Source organism: Carya illinoinensis, chromosome 2 (genome assembly GCF_018687715.1).
Source record: "Carya illinoinensis cultivar Pawnee chromosome 2, C.illinoinensisPawnee_v1, whole genome shotgun sequence".
Lineage (NCBI taxonomy): Eukaryota > Viridiplantae > Streptophyta > Magnoliopsida > Fagales > Juglandaceae > Carya > Carya illinoinensis.
This window is the reverse complement of record NC_056753.1, coordinates 19,812,951-19,820,772: the sequence shown is the minus strand read 5'-3', so window position 1 is coordinate 19,820,772 and position 7,822 is coordinate 19,812,951. Positions and strand designations below refer to the sequence as shown.

Sequence of the window (7,822 nt, the reverse complement as noted above, 5' to 3'; positions counted from 1 at the left end):
CCTACAAAATAAATTTTGAATAGCTTTACATAATTAATTAAAAAAATCAATTTTTTTTAATTAATTCATTATAACAAAAATATTACAGTCCTATTATATCATCGATGCATATGTCAAACCAGTAGATCCAAAATACAAAATTGGAGAATATCAATATCAATGGACACTTAACTCAAAAACAATAATAGAAGAAGTTCCACAGAACGAAGAGCAAATAGATGCACCAAAATATGAGATCATCCCATTCAAGGACTTGGAGGCTTATAGAGGGTCGATTGGAGAAATAGGTAATTTAATTTAAATTTTATTATAAATTAATTATCAATAAATTAACATTTCATATTCAAATATTTAGATATTTTAGCTGTCGCAATCAAAATTAAGCCAACTAAAGAGATAACGACAGCATCTGGACCAACAACGATCCAGGAGATTTATGTTATTGATGAAAGGTAAAAAATTCTTATAACTTCTCATCTCTTTTAAAATTCAATTCCAATATTAATTTAGGAATATTTTATTAACTCTTTTAATTATTTCAATTTTGTAGCTTGAACCCCATATGTTTGACTATGTGGGGTCGATTTGTCCAAGACGAATGTCAGAAAATATCAGATATTATTGAAGATAAGCCGATAATACTTGGAACAAAAATATCTGTTGGATCATATAACGGTATTTATAATAATATAACAGCTTAGATATTTTTCTGTATCGTATATACCAGCACTAATATTGATGTCAATTTCATCAAAGGATTGTCTCTATCATCACGTCCATCAAGTACCTTTATAATCAATCCTCTTCTTCCTGAGGCAGCTGCAATGAAGCGATGGTAATTCTTGAAAATTAACAATTACATATTAATGCATTTTTATTAGAGTTATTTATGTGATTTATGTAATTTACATGTATATTTCATTTCCTTACATTATTATTCTTTTCTGAATTTTAAGGGCGGAGAATAACGATTTGATAATTAGAAGTATTATTGCAAGATCCTTGACCTACCCATCTGCACCACTGTCATCTGTTGGTATTCAGGAAATTGTGAAGAATTGTGATATTGCAGGGTTGATTAAGGGTTTACAACCCATGGCGGTAAATATTATTTTATTAGTAATAAATTAAAATATTTACACAAACATTCATTCTAAAAATTGATTATAATTTAATGCAGAAAGCAAAATTCTGGATAAAGGCGAAGGTAAATGTTATTGACATCACCCAAGTTTTTTATTACATGTCATGCATTGGCTGTAATAAAGGAACTGGATATAAATACAATGAAAGCTTCGTTTGTATGTATTGCAAAAATCAAGGGGTCTGCAAACCACGGTACGAATCTTACAATTTTATTTTAAAATTGATGTCTGATTTAATTCATAATTTAAAACTATTCAAATTTAAATTAATATATTAAACGCATTTAAAGTGCTAGGGCATATGTTGAACTGGACGATAACACTGGAAAGCTAGCTGCTACTATGTTCGGTGAAGTAGCTGAACAGGCACTTGGTTGTTCAGCAGTTGAATTGATGGAACGTGCTGGAGAGGTATCTCTTTAATTTTTCTTCAAAATTTTAGTTTTGTTATAATGAATTAATTACAAAAAATTGGGTTTTTTTTTTTATTAATTATGTAAAGCTATTCAAAATTTATTTTGTAGGAAAATCCACCGTATGTTAAACGCATTGCGGACAAATTATCAAAAAAAATTTGGAAGATTCAAGTCTATGCAGATCCAGAGAAACTGAAGGAGAAAAAATATAGGCAATTTAATGTCCTCTCTATTGAAGCGGTGCAAGATGAAGAAAATGCTAGATCATCATGTTAGAATCAAAATGATCTCAAATAGCTTTCATAGAACTATGACTAATGTTTATTTATAGTTTCATGTTATAGATTCTATTAATGCTCTTCTTTTTTAATATATCACAATGTTTCATTATCTATTAATTATATAAACATCACATCATTAGTTATTTAATTAACCAAAAATATTACATCTTTAGTAATAAAGATTTATTTCTTAACCAAAAAAATTACATAAAAACTAAGCAAACGTGCATTGCACGTTGATTTCACCTAGTCCGAAAAATGTCAACTAAAATAAATTAGTTTTTATTTTGATTTCACCTATGCCTTTTACATAAAAACAAAGTAATTATCAACTATTTCTCTACTGGTTATTCTAAAATATTTCTCTACTGGTTTTTTTTTTTTGATGTTATGAATTTTTAGTTTTTTATCGTTAATTTTTAGAGAAAAAGGGATGATTTGAGTCTTGAGAAAATAAATCAATTAATGGGGCATATGATTTGAATCAATTATTTTTTTATTATACCTAGATCATTTAAATTTACACAATTTTTAAATTTTTAATTACTATCTTTTCAAATTTTGTATCTTTCAATTTATATAAATTAAGTGTTTGGATTTATATATTAGTGTGTCATCAATGGATATATATGAACTTAGCTAAATAATAATAATAATAATAATAATAATAACAATAATAATAAAGCTAGATGTGCATCAATCATTCAGTAGATATTAATGAAGGAAATGATTGTTTCAACTGTTATATACAGTTCTACATAAGCAGCATGAACGAAATAAATAACAATTATTTCCTACACTCAATTAAATAAATAATCAAATGATAAAATACAATGAAATTGGAATCTAACAAAAGCATATTCTAATATCACATACAAAAAATGTTTAATAATAATCACACAATATTTTCACAATATTTAACTATATCTAACATTAATTTAATATTATTATTAGTTCAAATTAATTTATTCGTTGTTTGAAGTTTATTTTTATTTATTCTTGTATTTCCCAATTGGGATCATGCATCTTTGGGGTAGTTTGGGTCAATTCGGTATAGATTTTGTCAAAAAATTTCTAGTAAGAACCAATTAAAAATTATATAATAAAAGCTTATACCTATCATTTTTATACTATTCACCATACATCATTTTTATTATTTTTTTTTCTTATCAAATATATAATATATGGGTAAAAAGTAGAATATATTAATTAATTTAGAAAGAATAAAATTAAAAAAATAATATAACTTTTTCTTCTTACAAGAGGCCCCCCTAATATTAAAAGTTAATCCTAACAAAGGCACATAAAAAAAATACCCACCTAGTATACTCACTCATATATTTTTATTTTTATTTTTATGTTTTATTTTTTTTGTCAATCGTTAAGTTGTGTGGTACTTGTAGTGTGAAAAGATAACATAAGCGCTATCTTTAAAAGTATTCCCCCCAACAAGCACGCACACCACGATATATAATGAAAAGAAAGAGATCAGAGCTAGCTAGCTGTAGCTCCTAGATAAATTAAAGAAAGAAAGAACGAAAGAAAGAAAAGGAGTTGCCAACCAAAAAAGCAAGCAAGTAAATGTACACGTATGGATTCCATCCTCGATCCCATCATCTTGATCTATTTTTCTCTCCTATCTCTTCTATTATTGCATTTATTGCTTGCTTTCATCATCTTACACAGTTCTCCACACCCTTCAAAGTTAGCTAGCTAGCTATGCTTTAACCACCTCAAAAGAAAACAAAAAGCTAACAAACAACTCCTTGTCTAATTTTCTCCTTGTATAATTCTAATTTCCCTTCCTCTCTCTCCCCACCTCTCTTTCGATCTCTCTCTCTCTCTCAAACAGCTTTATCTTCCGTTTAGATCTCTTTCTTTCTCTCTACATTTCAATGATCTCGATGACAGACTCTATTTCTTTTTCTAAACCCATTTCAACCCTCTTTTTTTCATTTTGAGAAGGAGCTAAGAAGCAAGTCATAAACCTTAACTTATTTTACACCTATTTCTTTCTCTCCCGCTTAGAAGCTCTCTGTTTTTTTTTTTTTTTTCAAACAACATCAGATCTATATGTGTTCATTTAGATCTTTTAGTTTTCATTTTATTTTTTAGATCCTAGAGCTTCTTATGTTAAACATGGGTTTGCATGTTTTGAGGTTTGTCTTTGGGGTTTTTTTTTCACATTTTTTGTTCGATGGACTGGATGTTTTTTGATTCTCATTTCATTTTTTTTAAAATAGATGATTTTTTTTGGTCTTTTGATAGTTTTTTTTTTTTTTTTCCGTGAAGCCCTTCGTTAACTTTAACTGAATTTTTTTTTTAAATCCATATTTTTTTTTTTCTGTATAGATCAGTTTCCATGTTTTTATTCTCTATTTTTACTAACATCCATCAGAAAGTCAGAAAATTGATGCCCATGATTTTGAGCAACAGCACTTGGTTCCCCACCCCTCACCAAATAAAGAGCCAAATCTTGCAACCATATTAATGATAGGATATTGACCAATTAAAAAGGGAGTGGGAAGTGATGGAACAATTCATCGATCACGCCGTGTCCGAGTCTATCTAACATCAATATCTTTAAAAGTATTCCCCCAACAAGCACGCACACCACGATATATGATGAAAAGAAAGAGATCAGAGCTAGCTAGCTATAGCTCCTAGATAAATTAAAGAAAGAAAGAACGAAAGAAAGAAAAGGAGTTGCCAACCAAAAAAGCAACCAAGTAAATGTACACGTATGGATTCCATCCTCGATCCCATCATCTTGATCTATTTATCTCTCCTATCTCTTCTATTATTGCTTTTATTGCTTGCTTTCATCATCTTACACAGTTCTCCGCACCCTGCAAAGTTAGCTAGCTAGCTATACTTTAACCACCTCAAAAGAAAACAAAAAGCTAACAAACAACTCCTTGTCTAATTCTCTCCTTTCCCTTCCTCTCTCTCCCCACCTCTCTTTCGATCTCTCTCTCTCAAACAGCTTCGTCTTCCGTCTAGATCTCTTTCTTTCTCTCTATATTTCAATGATCTCGATGGCAGACTCTATTTCTTTCTCTAAACCCATTTTCAGCCCTCTTTTTTTCATTTTGAGAAGGAGCTAAGAAGCAAGTCATAAACCTTAACTTATTTTACACCTCTTTCTTTCTCTCCCGCTTAGAAGCTCCCTGTTCTTTTTTTTTTTTTTGCAAACAACATCAGATCTATATGTGTTCATTTAGATCTTTTAGTTTTCATTTTATTTTTTAGATCCTAGAGCTTCTTATGTTAAACATGGGTTTGCATGTTTTGAGTTTTGTCTTCGGGTTTTTTTTTTTCACATTTTTTGTTCGATCGACTGGATGTTTTTTGGTTCTCATTTCATTTTTTTTAAAATAGATGATTTTTTTTGGTCGTTTGATGGTTTTTTTTTTTTTTTTTTTTTCCGTGAAGCCCTTCGTTAACTTTAACTGATTTTTTTTTTTAAATCCATGTTTTTTTTTCTGTATAGATCAGTTTCCATGTTTTTATTCTCTATTTTTACTAACATCCATCAGAAAGTTATGATCTTTTTATTTGTAAATTGGATTCTCTTCTCTAAACCCATTTTCAGCCCTCTTTTTTTCATTTTGAGAAGGAGCTAAGAAGCAAGTCATAAACCTTAACTTATTTTACACCTCTTTCTTTCTCTCCCGCTTAGAAGCTGTCTGTTTTTTTTTTTTTTTTTGCAAACAACATCAGATCTATATGTGTTCATTTAGATCTTTTAGTTTTCATTTTATTTTTTAGATCCTAGAGCTTCTTATGTTAAACATGGGTTTGCATGTTTTAAGTTTTGTCTTCGGGTTTTTTTTTTTCACATTTTTTGTTCGATCGACTGGATGTTTTTTGGTTCTCATTTCATTTTTTTTTTAAAATAGATGAATTTTTTTGGTCGTTTGATGGTTTTTTTTTTCCGTGAAGCCCTTCGTTAACTTTAACTGATTTTTTTTTTTAAATCCATGTTTTTTTTTTCTGTATAGATCAGTTTCCATGTTTTTATTCTCTATTTTTACTAACATCCATCAGAAAGTTATGATCTTTTTGTTTGTAAATTGGATTCTCTTACGGGGTTTCAGATCTATGATTCAATGGTCTTTTTCCCTGAAATTTTTCCTCTCTTCAGTGGTGTAGTACGTTTAAATGTGTTAATAGATTTGTGATTTTGTTTGTTTGTTTGTGTTTGGATTTGTGTAGGTGAGGATTCAATTGGCTTAGGGATCAGCAGCCCAAGGGCGAGGACCATGCTTGAGGAGGAGGGCTTTGGTGCCTTTTACAAGGTTTGGATCTATAAACCCATAAAAATCTACACTTTCTACTTGCAGGGAAAAAAATATATTAAATTTGCCATTATTTGAGTTGTTGATGTAGTTTTATAAAGACGCATGCTTTTTTTTCTACATCTGGTTCTGTACAATATTGGATTCAAATTGTGCCAGATGCATCTATTCCATTCAATCAAGCTTGTGTAGTAATGTACAGTTTTGTTACCTTCCTGTTGCCAAGCAATTGATGTTTTACTGGTCTGCCCATTGGAATTGATGTTTTAGTGGTCAGTTTCATTACATCATAAAACTTAGAGATTATTAAAAGGCAGTAATCTAGTAGCATAAAACTTACAGATTGATGTAATGCATAGATAGATTATATATAATATAAACACAGAAAAGGCAGTAAAACTGACCTTCTCAATGTACTTTCAAACCTTTGCACAACTGCACTATTTCACCGCACCTGACTTGATAGAGAGAGTGAGCGTGGATAAGTTTTCTGAACTCAGTTTTGTGATAGGATTTTTAATAAGTTTTATGAATTCCATGATTTCATGGTATCGGTTAGTTCATTTCTTAGAAATATGAAAAAACATATGTAATGCATGGATAAACTTCTATTATAAACACACAAAAGAAAGTTACTCACTTTTCAATCTCCCTTCAAACCAAGGAAACCGTAGCACCAATGCACTGAAAGCAATAGAAGGGATCAGTCACTTTTCAAATGTTAGCACCATTGCACTGAAAGTAATAGAAGGGTTTTTTAAACCCCTTTCAATGGCTGTTGGGTTCCTACGAAATGTCTATTGGTATTCAAACTTTGAATATGACTGCTGCACTATTTGCCCATTCAGCTGCCTCATTAAGTGATTGAAATTTACTAATTTCTCCCTGCCTACACACATGGACATAAAATATAACTTATTACAAATTATAAGTTATACTGTATATTATAAAAACTTAATTATAAATTTCTATTACATTTGATTAAAATGTGCCTCCACAGATTTTTAACTTATATTTTCTCTCTGGTTGCAGCTTCCATTCCAAAGCAATAGCTGGCACACGTACAGAAGGGGAAAACTCGTGTGCAGAAGGGGAAAAATAAGAAGAAATGAGACTCTAGTTTTTCAAAATTGTAACTTATTATAATGTTTTGTCATTATAATTTATAGGAAAAGACAATAGTATCCCTGCCTAATTAATTTGGCACTATTTTTCTTCAAAAAATTCAGTTATTATATTAATGGAATTTAAACAGACAACACATTTGGTCACTAACGGAAATAATTATAATTTGGCACTGTTTTCCTTCAAGATTCTAAATTACTATATAATGGATTTGAAACGGACAACATAAATGGCCATAAAAATGGTGGCTTAACTGCTATTTAACGGGAGTAACAAAACTAACGGGAAAACAAGATTTTCCGTCTAAAACAACAAATTCCGTTTTATACACATTTTATATATATTGAAGATATACGAGTTATCTTCAAGCTGATTTTTCTTTAATTAATGTATATATTTTGTCTCTTCTGTGCATGATTTTTTTTCCGTTAAACTTCTTTTGATCACATATATATTTTTTCGTACTTAATATATATGGGATCAAGTACTATATATATATATATATTTATATTTTCACGGAGGACAACTAGATTGGATAAACAACAAGATGATCA

The 7,822-nt window shown here is 29.7% G+C and overlaps 2 long non-coding RNA genes across 2 annotated transcripts; both read left to right on the top strand.

The window, feature by feature from the left end:
* Nucleotides 1-239: 239 nt before the first annotated feature.
* On the top strand, nt 240-1,199 carry LOC122295619. The gene is made up of 4 exons (XR_006238187.1): nt 240-452; nt 551-675; nt 757-835; nt 957-1,199. It is a non-coding gene; the product is annotated as an uncharacterized LOC122295619 (long non-coding RNA).
* Nucleotides 1,200-3,817: 2,618 nt separating this feature from the next.
* Nucleotides 3,818-7,414, top strand: LOC122300268. The gene is made up of 2 exons (XR_006239967.1): nt 3,818-6,143; nt 7,176-7,414. It is a non-coding gene; the product is annotated as an uncharacterized LOC122300268 (long non-coding RNA).
* Nucleotides 7,415-7,822: the final 408 nt, after the last annotated feature.